Source organism: Anabrus simplex, chromosome 8 (assembly GCF_040414725.1).
Source record: "Anabrus simplex isolate iqAnaSimp1 chromosome 8, ASM4041472v1, whole genome shotgun sequence".
NCBI lineage: Eukaryota > Metazoa > Arthropoda > Insecta > Orthoptera > Tettigoniidae > Anabrus > Anabrus simplex.
Window position 1 is genome coordinate 47,486,179 of NC_090272.1, and position 19,071 is coordinate 47,505,249.

Sequence of the window (19,071 nt, forward strand, 5' to 3'; positions counted from 1 at the left end):
TACGTCACACGAAGAGCCATCCGCTTCATTTTTCGCCAGTGACTTGTAGGCTGATATGAATCTCGCAGCAGTAAGGCTATCAATGGTGTTGAATGACTTAAACGTGTGTGAACATTGTGAATTATGCCCACGTCGTGTTGTGTACCTGGTTGTAGAAGCAACTATAGTTCAGAAGAGCCCAGTATTTCAGTGTTTAAATTTCCTACTGATTTGGTTCGGAAACAAAAGTGGATCTTAGGCATCCATCGAACAGAATTTGTCCCTTCAGCAAGCTCACTTGTGTGCATAAAACACTTCGACGAACGTTTCGTAATTAGGGAGGATTCTGTTAAAAGACCTTATGGGTCTATTTTAACAGTAACATTTTGATCACACAGTTTAAATTATTTAGTGTACTTATAAGAGATAAATTTGAATCGAGGTTTTTGCATGGTTATTTTCAAAGAAACATTCTGATTTTGCTTGTCAACAAAGTTCTGGAAAAAGAAAACGTCATGTTTGAAACATGCAGTGATTGTAGAAGTAGTTTTAAAGATTACGTTGACAAATGTATATACATCTTTTGTAATATATTATTGAATAACTATAGAAAAGTTATCGCAGACAAACTCGTTGCTTTATGTATGTATGTATGTATGTATGTTTAGTCATCAGCCCGAAGGCTGGTTGGATCTTCAACAGTTCCGCCATGAGCTGTCATAGATGGCCTAGGCATCACTGAAGAGGCGTACTAGGGAAATGAGGAGTGAGGTAGATTCCCGTTGCTTTCCTCACCGAGCCAGAAGTTGCTATTACATATCAGTCTGCCAAGCCCACTGAAATGGATGCACCAACCGACCCTGTGAGCAACAGTTTTACACCATTCATAGCAGGGACTGGCTGCGTAAGGAATGGCATTACTATCATCGCTCATACCTCAGTCACTAGGTCCCGCCAGCAAAGACATAACTCGTTGCTAAGAAGAAGAAATCCTCAAGTAAGGATAGCCATAAATCGGCGAAGAAAAGGAAAATTGATAAACTGAAACCTTAGAATTGTTAAATAAGTTTTAAGTTGAAGCCTAATTTCTAAGAAAGGTTCCAGACTATTGTTGTGAATTGCTATCATGTATTTACATAGTAACATTAAAACTATTTTTATACGTATTATGGGTTTTAATCTTTTGCATGAAACCGTGTTCCGTTACAAATGACAGATGTCAGCTTAATTTTACGTAAATAAATGTACATAAACTGTTCCGCTAGTTTTCCACCGCATAAAACTGATGTAGTGCACAAGCCTAAATAAAACCACAATTAAAGGCGTGTTCAGTTATATCGTTAAGGTTCAATAAATTAATAATATCATGGAAACAGTGAGAGCGGGCCGTATACTACCATGCTGAACGCCAGCCACTGGCGTGACGTCACGGTCCGAGCCTTGTGGCCTGTCTATCTAGTGCGGCCTTGCCTGAGCCGGAGTTTACGTGCGGTAGTGTGGCCAGTTCCTTTCCGTTCCTCCATTCCCTTACCCCCACCAACAGCGCGTGGCAACCCATCCAAAACTTAACCACACCCAATGTTGCTTAACTTCGGAGATCTCTCGGGATCCGGTGCTTCAACACGGCTACGGCCGTTGGCTACTGTAGGAATTAGAAGGATATTTTTGAAAACTTTCATTTGTATGCAGGTATGGAAGTGAAACATTGACAATAACTGACTCAGAAAGAAAATTAATAGAAGTTCTTGAAATATTATGTTACAGAAGAATATTGAAGGTGAGATGGGTAAATCGAATCTCGAATGAAGAGGTACTGAATCAGATTGGTAAAAGGAAACCTGTTTGGCAAAAATTGACGAGAAGAAGAGATAGAACGATAGGAGACATCTAAAGACACCTGGAACTTATTCAGTTAGATTTTGAGGGAAATGTAGGCGGTAAGAATGATAGGGGTAGATCAAGGTATGAATATGACAAACGTATTAGAGTAGATGTAGTAGATTAGTGTAGGATGCAGTAGTTAGGTAGAAATGAAAAGGTTAGCACAAGATTGGGTGGCGTGGAGAGCCCAAACCAATCTATGGACTGATGATCCGAACAACAGCAACCAGTAGATTTTCTTGTGGTTGACTAACTCTCTGAAATTGCAAAATACCTGTCAAACTTTGAAGATCTATTCGCATAGCAATTGCGTACTAATATACTGTATATTTTGTAATATTTTTAATTTAACAGAAAAATACTAGGAATGACTCGGACTTCAATTAATTTTTTTTGAAATTTTTAGTTATGTATTACTTGTCCTTTCTCTAGGTTAATATACGCAGTGAATGAAAATTACCTTCATATTGCGGTAGTAAATTTATGGAATGCCACGTCGCAGGAAGGGAAGGTGAGAGTTTCTGCGTGGGCGTTGCGGTGGTGCATATCTGTGATACATGCTGATGTTGAATCATAGAGATGGATTTTGGTTATTGGCTAGAGATAGTTGGCCGCAATCCCTTGCACCACGAGTTATTCGCTAGTAAAATAATAATTCTAGCCTAATAACTAATCACTGTAATGATTTGTAGTTTTATTAATTCTTAACGCCAACTTCATGAACTGTGTTGGTTATTGGTAGACGGTGGAAGAATGCTCCTCTTTATTGCCTCGCTAATTAGTTTTCAGAATTGGACTGGCATAACCAACAGGCCAGCGAACGCATGAAGTAGTATTGATAGTAATAATAACAATAATCATCATTCACTTGACAAGCGATTAAGTGAATATCAGGGTGGATTTCGAAAAGGTATAAAAACGAAAATATGATCGAAATAGACTGGCAAAAATTGAACAGGATTTAAGGAAAACAGCATACGGAACTTACACAGAACATTGAGAGAAGAATTGAGGCGTTGACATGGAAAAGGTAGCAAGTCAACTGGTAGATTCGATTTGCTTCTACAATTGACGCAGGTTGAAACCTGTCTTAAGTTCACGAGGTTTGGCATGGAGACAGTAGTAAGCAAATTTTTTAAGCAAGTCGGAAATTAATGCGCGAAGTTTCCATTTTGAAAGGATTTAATCGATATCTTCGATATTGAGTTGGTGCTCAGCAATCGACCATTTGTAACTTGCAGGTGGATAATATCGAATACAGGTCGGTGACATCGACATTTATAATCGCTAATATTGAAGGAAAGCCAGACTGGGTGAGATGCTGACGTCATAACCGGCTTTTAATTGCTCGTGAATACTGCAAAGCTGCGAGTGTGTTTGATCGTGCAGAAATTGCACAGACGGCTGTTGACGGAAATCTTGTAAGAACTGTAGAACATCTGCAGTTTTGTTTGAATTCAAATACTGTGGTGTTAACAGGCTACGACATTTTTTCTCATGTTTTGTCCAATAGGCGCCATGTCTCTTCTACAGCAAACATCCGTCTTTTTTTGGAGGGGATGAGGCGACTATATGTTAATATGTCCAGGACTTGTACTAGCTTTGTTCGACTACTCCCTCGCAATGTTTGAAAGAAGAACTCATTCCTGAAATCTGTTCCCTCTTGCTGGAGTGAGTTGACATTCGTAAGCTGTCACGTCACCCATCGGATCTACTTTGTCCTTCTAACTTGAACACTGTTTATATTCGGTAACAACAAAGTAACAATGTAGTTTATATGACGGAAAATGTGGTCTCCAAGTGGTTCTCTTGCCAAGGGCCAGAATGGTAGGAACAATGAACTAAGTTTCTCCCTGCGAGCCAGACGATGCTGCGTTTAAACCGCCCATTTGTCATGACATCCCATGTAAACTGATACTCCAGAGGGGGACGAAAATTAAGTGAAATTAGTGCTCTGCCCCGGACGTATTTCTATTAATGGTACCTGGGGGAAACGGTACTAATGCTATTGGTCAGTAGAAGACACTGTTCGTCCCGCTGCTTAACCTGTCCAAATAAGAGGTACAGTAAAGTGCACCTTAAGATATTAATTTTTTTCTCAGTGCCTGGTTGTGTTACGTGAATTGTGACTAAGAGCATACTTATGAACCACTGAGCTCGTGAAATTTATGCCAGTGGTTGCTTACACCAGGTCATATATTAAGTATTCAGAGAGAAATATTCAGTAAAAATTGTAGGCAAACACAAAATGCTTTCTAGCGAATTCGTATTTTAATCCTCTTTGGTTGTTGTAATTTTCAGTCAGTATTTCTGTGCTGTTGGTGATCATTGTCCTAGGAGGAAGTTCAACTAGGCAACTTTTACGGACATCCAAAGAGAATGAGCCTGTAGGGATAGAAAATCTCCGTTGGCTTAGAGAAGTGCAGAAGGAAGAAAGACGCGGATTTAAGGGGGAATCTTGAGACACATCTTTCTTAACCCCGCAACATCTTGGTGGAAGAGCAAACGGGAGACCTCAGATTGAAGAACCTTTGACATATAAAGAAAAATGGTAGACAGCTTAATAATAATAATAATAATAATAATAATAATAATAATAATAATAATAATAATAATAATATCGTTACGTACCAGCCCTATCGTAAACTCCTTCGGTACTTTCTGCAAGGGGCTAGTGAGTCAACTGTGAGCTCTCAGCATGAGGGCGTGGCCGGTCTTTCCGTGTACACGCATGCACAGAAATGGTGAAGCATGGCGTCCCTCACCTCGCTGAACGCATTGCTGCAGTTAGACAACCCGCTACAAGACTTTTGTCATTGAAACGGACACAGTGGTGGGTGTATAGCAATACTCAACACAATATTCAACCCACTCCCTTCTCTCCCTCTCCTCGTTTTCAGTACTAGAGTGGGGCAGTGTTGTTTGTTTGTTTGTTTGTTTGTTTGTTTGTTTGTTTGTTTGTTTGTTTGTTTGTTTGTTGGGACGCCGTTTCTGTGCATGCGTGTACAACACAGGAGTGCCGAAAGGACCTTTTTTTCCACCCTTAAAATGTCCGACTATCTCTGCTGGTTTTGAACTCAGAATCTTGGGATCCGGAAGCTAATACTCGGCCACTTATCCACAGAGAGATCTTCTTTCTGCTTTAATTCACGCGTCCCGGAGAAAAAATGAGACATGGTGGGTTTTTTTCGCGGTAACCTGCTGAGTTCATTGCCCTCTATCCTTTGACACTAACAAGAAATAGCCAAAATTTATTTTACTTCTAGTTGATTCAATAATACAAAACAGCCCTGGTAAAAACAATAAAAGTTGATAACTGAATATCGTTAATACAAGGGGCTTCAACAACAGAAGTCAGTTTTGTCTTGTCTGTAGTAGTTTTTCCGTTGTTATTCTGCATGAGCACATTACTATCTTGTAAATGCATTATTGTTAGTGAATTTACACAGCTGCCTTTGTTGATGAGAATTGTTAAAGCTTTGTTGCTGTGTACGTGGATAAATGCATTATTGGCAGTGAATTTACACAGCTGCCTTTGTTAATGAGAATTGTTATAGCTTTGTTACTGTGGACGTGGACATTATTATCTTCTAAACGTATTATTGGTAGTGAATTTACGCAGCTGCCTTTGTTAATGAGAATTGTTAAGGCTTTGTTACTGTGGACGTAGATATTATCTTGTAAAGGCAGTAATGGTAGTGAATTTACACAGCTACCTTTGTTATTGAGAAGTGAGAAAGCTTTGTTACTGTCGATGTGGACATTATTATCTTTTAAATGCCTTCTTGGTGGTGAATTTACTTAGTTGTCAATCACTCAGTCAATCAATCAATCAATCAATCAATCAATCAATCAATCAATCACTACCGATCTGCATTTCGGGCAGGCGCCCAGGTGGCTGATTCCCTATCTGTTATTTTCCTAGCCTTCTCTTAAATGATTGCAAAGAAATTGGAAATTCATTGAACATCTGCCTTGGTATGTTATTACAATTGCTAACTCCCGTTCCTATAAACGAATATTTGCCGCAATTTGTCCTCTTGAATTCTAACCGTATCTTCATATTGTAATATTTCCTACTCGTCTCCTTTCTTCCAAGTCTCCCCAGCCTAAACTTTGCAACATTTTTCTTAACACTACTCTTTTGCCGGAAATCACCCAGAACAAATCGAGCTGCTTTTAGAATTTTTTTCAATTCTTGAATCAAATAATCCTGGTGAGGGTCCCATACACTGGAACCATACTCTATTTGGGGTCTTACCAGAGACTTATATGCCCTCTCCTTTACATCCTTACTATATCCCCTAAATACCCTCAGAAGCAGGTGCAGAGATCTGTACCCTTGATTTACAATCCCATTTATGTGATTACCCCAATGAAGATCTTTCCTTATATTAAAACCTAGGTACTTATAATGATCTCCAAAAGGAACTTTCACCCCATCAACGCAGTAATCAAAACTGAGAGGACTTTTCCTACTTGTGCAACTCATAACCTGGCTTTTAACCCCGTTTATGATTATACCATTGTTTACCGTCCATCTCACAACATTATCGAGGTCATTTTGCAGTTGCTCACAATCCTGTAACCTATTTATTATTCTATACAGAATAATACCATCCGCAAAAAGCCTTATCTCTGATTCCACTTCTTTACTCATATCATTTATATACAGAATATAAAAGAAAACGAAGCTCCGATAATACTGCCTTGAGGAATTCCCCTCTTAATTATTACTGGGTCAGATAAAGCTTCGCCTATTCTAATTCTGTGTGATCTGTTTTCTAGAAATATAACCACCTATTCAGTCACCCTTTTGTCTAGTCCAATTGCACTCATTTTTATCAGTAGTCTCCCATAATCTACCCTATCAAATGCCTCAGATAGGTCAATCGCAATACAGTCCATTTGACCTCCTGAATTCAAGATATCTGCTATATCTTGCTGGAATCCTATAAGTTGAGCTTCAGTGGAACAACCTTTCCTAACCCCGAACTGCCTTCTATCGAAAATTTCTCAAACATGTTTAATATAATCAGAAAGAATGCTTTCCCAAAGCTTACATGCAATGCACGTCAAACTGACTGGCCTGTCATTTTCAGCTTTGTCTTTCACCCTTTCCGTTATTCACAGGGGCTACTGTAGCAACTCTCCATTCATTTGGAATAGCTCCTTCATGCAAACAATCTAATAAATACTTGGTACTATATCCCAACCCATTTTCTTTAGTATATCCCCGAAATCTCAATTCCAGCTGCTTTTCTAGTATTCATATTTTTGTATCTTATTGTAAATGTCGTTATCATAGGTAAATTTTAATACTTCTTTAGTATTAGTCACCTCTTCTATCTGGATATTATAGCTTACTTGTAACCAACAATGTTTACATACTTCTGACTGAATACTTCTGCCTTCTGAAGATTCCCTCATACACACTCCCCTTGTTCATTAATGATTCTTGGAATGTCCTCCTTGGAAGCTGTTTCTGTCTTAAAGTACCCATATATACCCGTATATTTTTCACTAAAATTTGTATGACTGCCAATTAAGCTTGCCATATTGTTATCCTTAGCTGACTTCTTTGCTAGATTCAATTTGCTAGCAAGTTCCTTCAATTTCTCCTTACTTACACAGCCATTTCTAAATCTATTTTTACATTCCTCAACAATTGCTACATTTTCCACGGATCATAGTTACCTTTTTAAACTCCCACATGCCTCTTTTATCAGCCGTATGGTACAACCAAATAGTCCTACTTTTAAAACCTTCCTTTCTATCACATTTATTTTTAACTACGTCAAAAATAGCTTTGTGATCACTATTACTTCGGTTTCTCTATAGAGCTCATCTGGTTTTACCAGCACGTCGTCCAGAATATTCGTCCCTCTAGTTGGTTCCAGCTGCCTTTGTTAATGAGAATTGTTAAATACTGCTAATAAAACACAAATGTGACGAACACCACTTTGATCTTGACTGGTTTACCTGCGAGTTCATTACTGGACAAATCAGTTTCACGCAGGATCCGAAGTAGATAAGTAATTATTGAAATTAAACAAAATCAAACCCAAGAAATTATTAAAAAGAGAAAACTGTTTCGTATAACGCAGAATGCTTCGACAATATTTGTTGACAGCCAGTGATTTCGTATTGTTTAAAAATGCTTCCCCTGAAAATTAATTTTTTGCACATCTTCGAAGGGGACATGATGGCTGAAGAACAGTGTTTTGACATTGGCATAACTTTTGCAATATTTAAGATAGACCAGTATAAAATAGCACACACATTCATAATGAGATTAACATTGTTTGTGATTATTTATGCAATTTTTTGGTGATATTTTGATCCTTTAACAAATTTACCTAAAGATTTTTGTATTATACCAATGAAGATCTTTTTTTCTCTAAAACCCATGGCGATATCACTTTCAAAATTTCACATACACATTTTAGAGTATCTGAACCTTCATCTGCTGGAACAATTTCTTAATATTCTCATTAGCTGATTTTTTGGAGGTTTCTAAAATTATTGTTTATTTTTCGCACAAAAAATGTTAATTGGTACAACCCCAGTTTCGAAACAATAAACCTATCAAAAGCTGGATCCCACTAATTTTCACATTATATAGTGTAGAGAGTGGGTGTCAAATTTCATTTCAGTACTGTAAGAAGCTTAGAAGACAAGTGCACTTACACTATGGAAATTGGAAAACTTAGAAAAACAAGAAAACGTGATTGTAAGTTAGTCTCTTTAGTCTTACACTGCCTAAAAGCCTCCATAACTGTACTCTCTCCTTCCTGATCCTCTACACCTCGCTTGTTGCCCGTCTTCTTTTGTCTTATCCATTTGGCCAGGATAGCAGCATCTGCTTTCATGACAAGAAGCCCGTCAATTTGTCCTAGTGTCTTTTGTGCAAAGTGCCCGGTTCAAATCCTAGCTGCTTCAAGATGTTAAGCCTGGCTTTGTTTCCATCATTTAAGACCACAGCAACCTCAAAAGCAGGGAACGATTGTTGTCTTTGGACATTGTTTCCAAATAGAAACTCCTGCGGGACTAAATTTCGGCACCTCGGCGTCTCTGAAAGCCGTAAGAGTAGTTAGTGTGACGTAAAGCCAATAACACTATTATTATTATTATTATTATTATTATTATTCTTGTTTTCGAATAGGTCTACTATGGACCACGTTAAGTATCATTCATTTACGGTTCTTCCTCTTTCGATCGGCCCAGTACTTCTTCATCCTTTCGGAGTGGGCTTCTTTACGTTCTCGTGACCAGTTGTTGCCGGTCCGTTTTTTTCTACTTTATTATTATTATTATTATTATTATTATTATTATTATTATTATTATTATTATTATTATTCCTAACTTCAACATTGATTCCTCCTTTCCGAATATTATTTATTTGCGTCTCCTTTACTTTTTTGAACACTGCTGTGCCTAGAAATCGGAGAAATTGTGAATCTATAGTTCACTCACTATGTAATGGGAATTTATGAGTAAATTAACCAGAAATTATTAACGATCTAACGAAAACAAAATAAATAGCATGTGCAAACTACGGCCACTGCCTTCTATCACCCGAACTGAAGTGCGCCTGTCCAATAATTACTCATAATAGCCATCTAGAGTATACTACGTACTTCTTCGCTTGTCAAACTCATTCGGAAACCTGAATATACACTCATGTTCATAAAAGCCAGAACATCATGAAAGACTAGATGTAGGAAGTTAATATTCACAGGACTTATGCATTAGTATGTTCTAAAGAAATGAGTAGTATTTGAACCAGGTCGTCCCTCAGGTTCAAGGTCCACATCGATATCTCGGCACACCACCAGCGACTGGTAAAATGTGCCTGCGGCTTTCGTTGCCGCTGTAAACCGAAGGTACTGGATCGGTGTGACTTGAAGAGACGTGCAGGATGCCTCGCTGACGTATGCGAGAACCGTGCCATCAAATTAGTGAGTTTGAAAGAGGGCGCATTATTGATATGAGGGAACGTGATGCATCCATCTGGGAAATTGCTGTTCGTGTGGGACGAAGTGTGTCGGCAGAGCAGTGCAGTGGGTGTGTACAGAATTGTTCACAGAAGGCAGTAGAACACGACGAGATGGGTCTGGTCACACCACACAGACTATCCCCCGAGAAGATCTACCACCTCATCCGAATGGCATTGCAGGACAGATCTGCGTCCTCCTCGGCTCTGGCGCAACAGTGGAACAGTGTGACTCATCGTACACTATCAGGAGTGACAGTCCGTCGCCGTTTATTACGGTCTGGGTTACCGGCGCGTCGCGTCGTCCACTTCTCCGCCTATTTTTGACTAATGTGAATAAACATGCTAGACTGCAATGGTGTATGGAACGTCACAGGGGACAAGAATGCCAGCAGATAGTGTTTTCGGACGAATCGAGGTTCTGTTTGTTTGAAAATGATGGCCGCACTTTAGTTCGCCGCAGATAGGGGGAGAGGCATCACATTGACTGCATTCGCACAAGACACGCAGCGCCACCTCAAGGCCTTATGGTGTGGGGTGCTATTGGATACAACCACAACTCACTGTTGGTGCGTGTCCAGGGCACTGTGACCAGTCTGACCTTCGTGAATGACATCCTGCGACCAGTAGCCATACCCTTTCTGCACGACACCCCAGACGCCATATTTCAACAGGACAATGCGCGACCACACGTTGCTGCACGAACACGTGCCTTGTTGTCACAGGATGTCAGACTGTTGCCCCGGCCCGTCCGATCATCGGACTTGTCGCTAATCGAAAATATGTGGAATGTGCTGAAACGATGTGTGCGGTGCTATGACCCAATGCCAACCACGAAAGATGAACTGTGGGACCAGGTGGATGCAGCATAGATGGCTATACCCCAGGACGCCATTCGCGCCTTATACGCGTCGGTGCCATCACGCATGGAACAAGTTATCAGTGCCCATGGAGGACCCAGTGCCTACTAGGCAACAGGACACATGCTGAATCTAGGTGACTGAAATGCTAATCGTTTCTGCAGAACATGCTAATGAACATGTCCTGTGAATATGAACTTTTTATCCCTAGTCTTTCAAGGTGTTTTGTTTATTATGAATATGAGTTTAGGAAATAACTTGGAATGAGCAGGGGGCGTGACTCCTGCAGGCCCTCAATTTTTTTTTTTGTTAATTAACGCATTTCTAATGCTATTTCAGCTTTGAAACTTTGGGCATATATTCTCAAAGTATGAATCGTAAAAACAATCGTCAAAAAATCGTATTTTTCAAAAAGCTTTGCCTTATTCTCCCCTTAATCCCTAAGATGAATGAATTGTTATCCCACCGTCGGAAACTCTGGAAATGTTTGTGGTTTTCCATTGTCAAACCAGCCAAAGGCTGGGGCTGTACCTTAATTAAGGCCACGAACGCTTTTTCCCAATCCTAGCCCTTTGCTATCCTTGCGCCGCCGAAACCTTCATTGATTTAGTGCGACGTTAAAGCAATGTATAAAAAAAATGAATTTATTTGAAAGGGTGTTGTTAATATCCTTCCTTTATCGCAACAATTGCTACTAATCACTTCTTGGAACTTGGAAGTTCCAGGGAGCCGAATTCGAGAAGTTACATTCTGGAATACGCGGCTGTAAGTTGAAGCGTTCTGCTCTTTTTTGAGCTCTTGTTGGAAGATTTGAGGTGGAAGTTAGTGTGAGTTTAATGCTTGTGGTGATGATTGCACGGTGTATGCTGCTCACACGCCTTTCCTTATTGGTGAACATACTGCAGTTGGTGCACGAACTCAGGTGTAATGGTTCATGAAATAGAGACGTAAAACTTGAATTGCCCTCTTTTATATTCAAGTTGGTATACCTGTTGTGGAATTTTATTCGCTACGGAATACTTGTAGGCAGAGGGGGGCGGTACATTAAATATTCATTCAGGAATAATTCCTCGGTGCTGGCGCAGAATATACGACTGATGCTTAGGTGCCCTAATTGCCTTCTAAACTCTAAGCCATGTGTATGTTGTATGTTGGGTATTCAGCCCGAAGGCTGGTTGGATCCTCAACAGGTTCACCATTAGCTTGTCATGGGTGGCCTAGGTGTCACTGAAGAGGCGTACTAGGGAAATGAGTGAGGTAGTTTCCCGTTGCTTTCCTCACTGAGCCAGAAGTTGCTATTACACATCAGTCTGCCAAGCCCACTGAAATGCGTGCACCAACCGACCCTATGAGTGACATTTTTACACCATTCATAGCAGGGACTGGCTGCATAAGAAATGGCACTACTAGCGTCACTCGTACCTCAGCCACTTTCATATTGTCAAAGCCAAGTATAAGACTGAGACAGGTCAGTGAAAGTAACAATTTTATTCTAGCCCATACCAGAAGACATAGTGCACTGTAAACACTTCATCTTGCCAGCAAAGGCCTCTCTAAGCCATAAGATCGCGAATTTACTTGTCATCCAGACTGTTCGATGGACATGACAAAGTCCTCAGTTCTCCGGGGAAAAGAAAATACCGGTAGTCGGCTCAGTCAAGGCAGTGACAGGGCTCTTATGTTGACATGAAGACGTCTTATGGCGACGATGGGACAGGGAAGGAAGGAAGCGGCCGTGGCCTTAATTAAGGTACAGCCCCAGCATTTGCCTGGTGTAAAAATGGAAAACCATTTTCAGGGCTGCCGACAGTGGGGTTCGAACCTACTATCTCCCGAATACTGGATACTGGCCGCACTTAAGCGACTGCAGCTATCGAGCTCGGTCAACTCGACAACTTGACGAGTACTATGATCATTAGCTTTTCGCAAAGGGAAAAGTTTATTTTTGTTTGTATGGGCTTCTTCATCATTCTCTGCCACTTTTTGTATTGTGTTGTTGGGAATAGACGTATGTATTGTCAGCTAAGATAATAAGTACCGGGCAAGTTGGCCGTGTGGTTAGGGGCGCGCAGGTGTGAGCTTGCATCCGGGAGATAGTGGGTTCGAACCCAACTGTCGGCAGCCCTGAAGATGGTTTTCCGTGGTTTCCCATTTTCACACCAGGCTGTACATTAATTAAGGCCACAGCGGCTTCCTTCCCACTCCTAGCCCTTTCCTATCCCATCGTCGCCATAAGACTTATCTGTGTCCGTGCCACGTAAAGCAAACTGTAAGCCGCCATGAGCATTTGGCCCTGTTTTATACACTTCACTTTTGCGTGTTCTGTTTTAATTAATTCCAGATAGACTCCCAGCCCAAAAACATATCTATGTTTAAAACGTGTTAATGAAATCATTATGATTGAGTAGAATACGTTTGTTATAATAATAAAACGACACAAACATGTAGGTTAAATAAAAAAACATTTTATTATCCGACTTTATTCATTCCTTTTTGAATAACTTAAAAAAACCAAACCCCACGGCACTTAACGCCATTGAAAGGGCCTTGGCCTGCCCAGCGATCGCTGCTCAGCCCGAAGGCCTGCAGATTACGAGGTGTCGTGTGGTTAGCACGACGCATCCTCTCGGCCGTTATTCTGGGCTTTCGAGACCGGGGCCGCTATCTCACCGTTAGGTAGCTCCTCAGCCCTCAGGTCTAGAGAAAAAACCCTGACCTGGCCGGGAATTGAACCCGGGGCGTCCGGGTGAGAGGCAGGAACGCTACCTCTACACCACGGGGCCGGCTGAATAACTTCCACGTATCCCAGATATCAACTATCTGTGGATTAAAGTTGGACGTTTCTGTTTTATTAATATTGCACAACTGCTTATTGTGTTTATAATGATTACTGTTGATATTTTCTTGTAACATACCATTATTATTTGCCCTAACAGTGTTCAAAATGTACAAATAGATTAACTAAACCTGTTATATATAGACATGTAGTTATTTACGCAACAACCACGGAAAGTAATGTTTTACCTTACGAGCGAGATGGTTTCGAATAAGGTAAACTTAGAATTTTTTCGACTGTTGCGTCCAATATTTTATTCCATACTATGACGTATGCACTGTACTTGTTTTAAATTAAATATTTTGTCATATGTAATTTTGACAAGTCGCCACCCAAACCATGCATGATCGAGGAGGCCGTGACCAAGGCGATCGATACAACAGTTCATGAACAAATGATAAACCTGGAGCGAAGTTCAGAAAATCAATACTCGAGAGGAAATTTGTGGTAAGCGAAGGAATTCATCGTGTCAGAAACGCGTTTTATATAAAAGTGTACGGAAAGCGGCTCCACAAGAGTTAAGTGTCATTTTCCGTACAGTTTTGAGTGTGTAAAGAAGTCAAATTCGTCATAGTATAGAATATTTTATTTTATACTATACCGTATGGCAATTTTCGCACTGTTTTATTAGAATTCACCTCTGGATGATTGAACTCCGCTTCACGGTAATATCGTAACGGTTAGCGCTGTTGTCCTCGAAAGCCCGCGTTCGATTCCCGGAACTGCCGAAAATTTAAAAATGGCAAGAGCCCTGGTATGTGGTTAAAATGGTACATGCAACTCACCTGAAAAGAGTTGTACCACCTTGGGATGAGGACTCTACTTTACTAGTAAAGTGAACACGGATTGTCAGAGAGATAATGAATCAGAGAACTCCTAACTTTACCTTTCTCCGCCTGATTGCAGCGCTGTGGTTTGTTACCCATCTAGAAGTAAAATGACGTCTCTGCATCCCCAGCTGAAGTAACCTGCCGCCATTACCATTACTTACTTACCGTATGGTTTTTAATATCGGGAGTGTACGAGGACATGTTCGGCTGGCATGGTGGAGGTCTGTCTATTTGACTCCCACGAGCTACCTGCGCGTCTGGATGTGGGATGATCAGATAAGGAGAGGGTGAGACCCGGTGTCGGCACGTAACCTACTCCTGCCGAATAACACAAAGGAGTCTGTTCAATGCTTTACGTCACCATCTGGCGGACAAATCACCATCAAGAGCGTCATATTCCCTCATTCTATGTGAGCACTGCGGAGAGTTTTGTAATCGAATCCAGGCTTTTGGCACACTATCTAGAGATTAGAAATAGTATTTCACCACATCTCGTACCCTGCCAGGCAACATTCTGATGGTATAGAATAAAATATTTTTCAAACTTTTGAAGTAATAACTAAGAATGCTTTCTTGTAACTGTGACTACGACACAGTACAAGTATGCGCTATACGGCTATACGCTCTCTGTGTCTCTTCTTACCAAGTAGAGCTTCCGAAAAAATTTATTCTACGTTAAAAAGTTTTATTCTTGGCCCTGGTTTGATTACACTCTACAACAGATTGAGCTGAATGTTGGCCGTTCCCTTCCTATATTTCTCAATATGGAACCCAAAGAGCTCCTTGTGTTAAATTTGAGATTAACTGTCGTGTGTTTTGGATCTGTCTCGTCGCGTAATTGTCAGTCCATCGAGAGGTCTGATTTCGTTCTAGAACTGAGTGAACAGTGACTGACATGTGACGGAGATATTAAAAGTGGCTTATTACTCGCTTCGGCCTGTGATATGACATCGTCAATCTGGTAACAAGGAGCCTGGCTGCTGCTGCTAGTCTTGTCCCAGGATGTCATCTGCATGTATGAATATTAACGTTGTGGCTGCTCCGCTATCATAGCAGTTCTATCTGATGCCGATCTTGGGGGGACATGGCAGATGCTACTGCAGATATTCTGCCCCTCTCTCGTGTACACTCTCTCAGGGCCCTGGGAGTTTTGCGCCCCGTGCTATATTGCATGTACCCCTGTCTCCCCGGTCCGTCTCACTTTCATGTAACTTCGAGCAAACTTAGCTATGAAGGTTGCGTCACTGCAGGCGCAGTGAGTTGAGGTTCCCCCCCTTGCGCCACAGTTCAGCCAACTGTGTAACAAAGCAGCGGGACCATTATCACATCAAACATCTACCCAGAAAAACATAGGATATTTTAGAGTTTAAAAGATCCAAGTATAATAGATAAATGCATATTAAAATGCTCCTGATCGTTCAATATTTATTCGCACACGTAATAATAGAACAAAGCTAGTTCTAAAAATGTTAATATAAAATACACCTCTAAAGTAAAACTGACTGAAATGTTTGTAATAACCTCCAACATGCTGTCTTCTTCTGACAGTTTAATAATCAGTTGTCAAATATGTTAAATTGTCTATTTCGTAAAACTGGTCATCGGTGCCAAAAAATCTTGGTATGGCCAGCCGGGTAACGCGCATACAATCAAAAGCAAGTGATTACTCATGATGGAGGGTGGACTACGTTTTCATATTCATGTATCACCAGCGATACGTCATATTTTCACTTAATATCCTCGTTAAGACATAGCCCGTTTCGTAGTTCTCGTCACGCTTTTAAGGTGTGAGACCGTGGTTTGCTGGTTCAATTCCCGTACTGGCCAACATTCTGATGGTGAATATTTTTTCGACCAACGGGATTCGAAACGGTCAACCACAGTGTTAGATCATATAAACTTGACGCCTTTGCAATGATGGCCACCAGGTGGGCTTAATATTTTTAAGCATGTCCATAACAAATTGTACACACTATAGCATCGACATTGTACTAATGTTTATTTAAGTATTGTTACAAATATCTTAAGATATTCGCGGACCGCATATGAACGATCACCTTAAACTCGCGGTGCTGCACTGAGCTAACCATCTGATTCTGAGCCCTACATTGGACACTCGGCCATTGTAATTATACAACGTACAAAAGCTGTTACTGATAGCAGTATTTTTTATATTTATACGCAAGCATTTTTTAAAGATTCACGGTTAGGTAAATTGCTGAACAGTTCTTCAAATGCGTAAGTGTTGACACTGATACTTCATTGTGATATATCTTTCGTGCCACGGGCCCTCATAGAATAAGTCGCTGATTTAATTTTCGACGATATTCGTAAAAGAACTCCTGTAAGTCAATTCCGGCACCTCGATCTCTTCAAAAATTGTAAACTTAGTTACGGGACAGAAACCCAAGAACTTCTATTTCTTCTTCCCGCCATTTCCCCTCTTCAAGTTTCACGGTCTGTTGTTCTAAAATGATGTATCCACTTTCCCCCCTTATGAACATCAGATGATCTTAGCTTTATAGCTCTCATATCGTTGTTGAGTGTGTCCGTCCACCTTTGTTTTGGCCTTCCTCTAGAACCCAAGAAAACCGAGCGAGCTGGCCGTGATGATCGGGTCGCGCGGCTGTGAGTTTGCGTTCGGGATATAGTGGGTTCGAATCTCCTCATCGGGAGCACTTGAAGATTATTTTCCGTGGTTTCCCCCTTTTACACCAGGCAAATGCTGGGGCTGTACCTTAATTAAGGCCACGGCCGCTACCTTCTCAATCCTAGCGCTTCCTCATCCTTCCGTCGCCAGAAACCTTCCATGTATATTAGTGCAACGTTACAAGTAGTACCGTAGCAAAAAAAAAAAAAAACAAACACGTGAACATCACTTATTAGGTTGAATAATTGATTTGCCAGGCTTGGTTGCTTAGATGGTTGAGACGCTGGCCTTCTGACTCCAACTTGGCAGGTTCGATCCTGGCTCAGGCTAGTCGTATTTGAAGATGCTCAAATACGTCAGCCTCGTGGCGGTAGATTTACTGGCACGTAAAATAACTCGTGCGGGACAAAATTCCGGCACCTCGGCTTCTCCGAAAACCGTAAAAGTAGTTAGTGGGACGTAAAGCAAATACCATTATTATTAATAATTGACTTAAAAACCTTACGTCGCAATAAATGGAAAAAGCTCAACGTAACTGTTCATGTAATAGATGTTTTTGAATTAACACCGATAGTTAACGACTTCTCGACAGTTTTTAAGATGATCAAGTTATATCGTTGAGACTTTGCTATTTGTCTTTATATCGCTCGGACAGACAGGGCTTTCAGGGCTTATAGCGACGATGGCAAGGGATAAGGAAGTAAACGACCGTTGTCTTAATTAAGGCAAAGCCCCATCGTTCGCTTAATGTGAAAAAAACAAACACAGAAAAAGATCTTCTGGGCTGCCAACAGTGGGGTTCGGACCCATCGTCTCCCGAATGCTGGCTAACAGTTACGTGACCCAAACCGTGTAACCAACTCGCTGGTTAACGACGGGAGATTTTTGAACCTATTATGCTCAGCCATATTTAGGCTCCAGGGGCTCTTAACTTGGTAGCGTGGGTTGTGACCGTGGGCACTTAGCTGAGTTCTGACATTGCTTCAACATACTTGTGCCAAGCTTCTCACTTTCATTTATCCTATTCGACCTCCCTTGGTCAGCTCATGTTGTTTTCCGACCCGAAAGGTATTAGAGCGTTCGAGGCCTAGGAAGGAAGTCTTTCATTTACGGACCCCTTCCATTTCTTCCCTCTGATTAGTGTTGATGGAGAAATTTCCTCTTAAATCAATGATCACCACCATCTCTTCAGCCATCTTTAGCAACTGACTCCCGGAACAGAAAATACCTCATATTTGTGGTCATTAAAACATTAAAATGTAAGGGCAATTTTGTATGATTTGAAAGTATAATGCATGCGATTTGAAGTTATTGTAGCACTCATTGAGACTCGTTGCTGTTTGGAAATATATTTTTGTGTTTTTTCTTCATTTTGTTATTGTATCATGTCTTTTATTCCTTGGAAGATAATGCATTTTGATCATTGTCCTTCATTCTCTTCCGTGTTAAGAAGCGATTCCTTAAACGTTGTTTTCCTTTTGTTGCAGGTGTGTACGGAAGTATTTCGTTACGTGAAACACCATTGCAGAGTATGTATTGTGGTCAAGGACATACTTTCCAGTATTCTTTTGTACATATTCGTTGTCAAATTTATTTATTAAACTGCTTTGTAACGTAACATTAAATACATTGACAGTAATGTACTATGAATAGTTACAGAATATTAGTACTAACTTGGAAATAAAGCGTTTTCGGACCCATGTCCATATAACATTTTTTCTTCTTCTACATGTGAGTATTGTGTCCTGTAAGTTTGACTGTATCTTATTGTTACACTCTGTATATATCTACATGGAGTTCTTATATAAATATGTCAACATAAAATCCTCATGTGGGTAATTTATAAGGCAGAAATTCCTTCCTTTGTTTGACCTGTAAATTTGTTTACCAGGCCGTCTGAATATTTATGAGTTTCGACCTATAAACATAGGCGGTGCTACATTAGCATTTCTGGGTCATGTAGAGTTACAAAGAAAGATTACATTAATAACTTACGTACGTTTTCACAAGCTGGGCTGAGTGGCTCAGACATTAGAAGC

General features: G+C 40.6%; 1 long non-coding RNA gene across 1 annotated transcript in view; it reads left to right on the forward strand.

The window, feature by feature from the left end:
- The window catches only part of LOC136879155 (uncharacterized), an 85,491-nt gene extending 66,894 nt beyond the window's left edge, over positions 1–18,597 (forward strand). Inside the window, exon 3 of the long non-coding RNA XR_010860902.1 lies at positions 18,520–18,597. This is a non-coding gene — a long non-coding RNA (uncharacterized lncRNA). The remainder of the gene's footprint in view (positions 1–18,519) is intronic.
- The last annotated feature ends 474 nt before the right edge of the window (positions 18,598–19,071 follow it).